The 4,228-nt window shown below is 36.4% G+C and overlaps 1 protein-coding gene across 1 annotated transcript in view; it reads right to left on the bottom strand.

Moving 5' to 3' along the window:
* The window catches only part of LOC107657743 (cyclic nucleotide-binding domain-containing protein 1-like), a 44,805-nt gene that overhangs the window by 6,668 nt on the left and 33,909 nt on the right, over positions 1–4,228 (bottom strand). The gene's annotated exons all lie outside the window — the stretch shown is intronic.

Here is a 4,228-nt window from a genome sequence, read left to right as displayed (position 1 = left end):
AAACAGCATTGTAGATGTGAAAAAGTAGGTTTGTATTATAAAGTATTATAATAAATTTGACCTTCCAATTCTATAGATAAATTAACCAATATCAACCTAAAATTTTAATATATTTTTCTTACTTCATTATTGGACTGTACCTCCAAAAGAAATTTTTATAGAAAATTGGAAAAAAAAAGAGGTGATATCTGGATACTATTTGCTGAATTAAACATACAATGTAATCAGAATAATAATGAAAACTATTTTACATACGACATTTTTTCAGCAATCAGTCCACTAGTATTTCATTCTGAACTCTGTTTATATAAATCAGTGTTTCAATTGTTTGTCGCACGTTGCATCAGGTGCCACACAAAAGCAAGGCATTCCCCGCCATAATAAATGCATCTGAATGTAGACCAGAAGTGACCCAGGCAGGAGAGAATGAGAAAAAAAGTGGACTGTTTACGACAAAAGTCACCTATGTTTTGGCAGCAGCCCCAAAAGTGCTGGATTATTTCTTATTGTGACAAACCTGAGGTTGGTTTGTGGAGGTGAGGATTAAATTGATTTACAGTGAGCCTTTAACATCAGGGGGAAACACTGTATATCAGCCTTGACAGGTAAATCCCATCTCTGTGAAGCAGCGAGCGGGACAAGCAGAGTCCATTTGTCTGGCCGGTGACAGAAGCCAGGCCTCCGCTTCAGAAGCGTTAGAGGCAGGAGGAAGTCGTGTTTCAAAAGCCAGTTTTAATCTCATCTCTCACACTCTCCCTCTTTTCAGAGTAAAACTATCGTTAGTATATTATTTGCCCGCTCCGCATGTCTTCGCAAGCCATTAAAAAGCAAATGTCTGGATCACTTGGGAAATCACAGCAGGCTCTGGTACACGTCGTTTGTCTTCTTAGATGAACACGCCGCAGTCACGCCTCCTCCCGCAGGGCATTAACATCCAGAGTTCTGCATTTCTGTACTGCACAACACAATTAGCGCCATGGAACAGCATAAAAATGTTACTCTTACATAGCGATACTCCTCCAACGGTAGATTTTCAATCTGCTTTAGCAATATTACTTGAAAAATCTCATAGTGATTAGAACCAAACTATAGATTTTATTACGAAATAATGCAAAGTACAGTTTAATGGACTGTGAGAAATATTCATAGTGGTATATTTTCTCAGTTCACTATCAATGGCCCATATACCCTTTGAAGATATTGAGTTCTATGCATTTTCTATGCAAGTCCCACTTCAGTCACTAATTTTATCCCTTAAAACAATTTTTTTATGACTGTAAATGTAATACTTTTCAAGAGTTTTTTAAGACTAAGTTTAAAAAAAAAAACTTGAAGGAATAAACAGAATGGAACACAATATGTCAATATGTTCTCTAAATGTAAATGTATTGTATAAGCAAAAGCTTCAAAGTTTCAAAATACAACTTCCAAAAGATATCCATTCATTTTTTTACCTTGATTTAAGGATGTTCATATGTTTGCATTGGAAAACAAAACAAAAATACAGAGGAAGATATTCATTTTTGCAGTGCAGGCATCACTGAATGCCATGATCTTATGAATGTAGGACTTTTTAGGACCTTATGAATTTAGGACCTTTTTAGGACTTAGATCGTGGAAGGGCGAATTACACTTTTTAAGACCTTTTTAAGACTTGCAGAAACCCTGGATAATCAAAATGATGTATTTACTTTTTCTTTTTTTTTCCTGTGAAAATAATTTCTGCATGCCTTATAATGGCTTGAATATAACTCTACACTCTTATCTCATTCAGTGGCTATTGCTAAAAATATACCCAAGCGACTTAAGACTGGTTTTGTGGTCCAGGGTCACATATGTGGAATATGCTAATTAGTCCCGCCTCCCATCAATTACACCAGCTTGGACCTGCTTCACTTTCACATGCTTAACAGAAGTAGGAAACACTTCACAATGACAAGTGTCAATATTGAATTACTTCAGCCATCTATGTTAGAACCAGAAACTGAATCTGAAGAAGAAGAGAAAGAACGAATAATACAGGGTTGTCTACAAGTCCGTGTATGAGAAATGGAATGGGGAGAAAAAATGCAAGGTCTCGAGATGTTTTTTAAAAGATAAACTTCTTTTAACTTAGAAGTCATGTGTGAGATGCTGCAAAAGACGGGAGAGGGAAGCGCAATGGTCGAAGATGACCACCTAGCAAGTTTACGTAGAAAAAACAAAGGAAAAGTAGCAAAGTTGAATGAAAAAAAAAAACATTGTGTGTGAACCAGCCCTGAAAGTATATAGAAAACATATATATACACACTCAAAATGTATATATTATACAAACTACCATTCAAAATTCATTAAGGCACTGAAGACAGAATGGCAGAAGATCTCTATTAAAGAAAGAAATGAATTTCTTGTTCTGGGTGGTTAAATGTTACCATAAACATTGACGCCATATTCTGTCTGGCTGGGTGCGCCAAACAGTAACAGATCAGTAAACATCTGCTCAGATAATCAAAAACAGTCATGCTGGACTGGATATTTGGACTGCAAGTCCAGCCATGGAACATGATAGAAAGTAAGATGGCTAGAAAAACCTCGACCAGACTGGAGACAACAGGCTTTTGTTTGGCATAATCCTGCTGGAGAACCGAAGATATTCGAGTTTACAGCTCATGTCTCTGGAGGGGCAAACTGAGATGTCTTGAGTAACCCACAGACTGGTGAACTAATGGAGCAGGGACATCACTTCTGATCTTCAGTGACATGTTTGGAGAAACAGAAAAAGACTGGAGAATGGAGAAAGGAGGGAGAATGACAACTGAGAGCCAAAATCAGATGATGCAACTGTAATTAGTGTGGAGATGCATCAAACATCTGTTCACACTGTACCCATCATGCCCAGTAAATGTTCTTCTCTCCAAATCATTGTCCTCTTTACGACAAAAAAATACATACTGTAGTGGCCCTAATATGACTCAAATGATTAATGCTATTTTATTCACTTGCTTCCAGAAAAATATGTAAATATCTTTCAAACGAAACATATTTACTACAGAAACAAAACGGTGTAAGATGACAAAGAATTCTGAACAATATAATAAATATTATATTGTTTTTATATAAATGTATTATGCAGCAACACATGTATCATTTAAAGGAAAAAATTAAGTATTAATTTTATCATAAAAAAATAATTTAATACTTTTATTAAGCAAATATGCATTAAATTAATCAAAAGTGACAGTAAACACATTTATAACGTTACAACAAATTTCTATTTCAAATAAATGCTGTTTCTATTCATCAAAGAATCTTGAAAAATGTATTGTGGTTTCCAGAAAAATATTAAGCAGCAAAAGGATCATGTGACACTGAAGACTGGAGTAATGATGCTGAAAATTCAGCTTTGCACCACAGAAATAAATTACATTTAAAAAAATATTAAAATAGAAACAGTTAAAGTTGTAATAATATTTTTTTTAATGTTACAGTTTTTAACTTAATAAAAATGCGTCGGTGAGTAATGGAAAGGAAAGTGTTAATGGTTTGAAGTTTACAGCTAAGGACAGCCGAAGGGAAGTGCAGTGGTCTCTGGATCAAGGCTGTTGGGTTATGCATCACGGTCAGGAGGAAGTTCAAATGAGGACAGTGGCTTTGGTGAGGCAGGGCGGTCACGGGTTGTTAGGCTGTCAAGTTTGGTCCGTAAGGAGTCATACAAAGGGAAAAGCCATTAGGGTTTTCCTCCTCTTACTAATCTCCGAACTGGGACTTGGGCTAGCACTCAATGAGTCCATCATATTCACATGAGTTATCGTCATTGTCACACCTGTTAGTTGTGTTCACATGTTGTGCTGCTATCCAAGGTGCTGAATAGTGTGCAACGTAAGCACAGAAGGCATGACTTCACAATACGCCATTACCTCCAAACGCACACACACACACACACACACACACACACACAAGTTGAGCTTCCAGTACAAACACTGTATTTTCTATCCACTTACACTAACCCTACCCCTAAACCTACCCATCACACTCACACAAAACTTTATTATTTTAGATTTTCAAAAAAGATCATTCTGTACGATTTATAAGCTTGTTCCCTCATGGGGACTAAAAATGTCCTCACAAGGTCAAAATGTACTGGTATTACTATACTTGTGGGGATATTTGGTCCCCATAATTTAGGAAATACCAGGACCCCACACACACACACACACACACACACACACACACACACACACACACACAA

Source organism: Sinocyclocheilus anshuiensis, unplaced genomic scaffold, assembly GCF_001515605.1.
Source record: "Sinocyclocheilus anshuiensis isolate Anshui unplaced genomic scaffold, SAMN03320099.WGS_v1.1 scaffold119, whole genome shotgun sequence".
In the NCBI taxonomy this organism is placed as follows: Eukaryota; Metazoa; Chordata; class Actinopteri; order Cypriniformes; family Cyprinidae; genus Sinocyclocheilus; species Sinocyclocheilus anshuiensis.
This window is presented reverse-complemented; position numbering and strand designations above follow the sequence as displayed.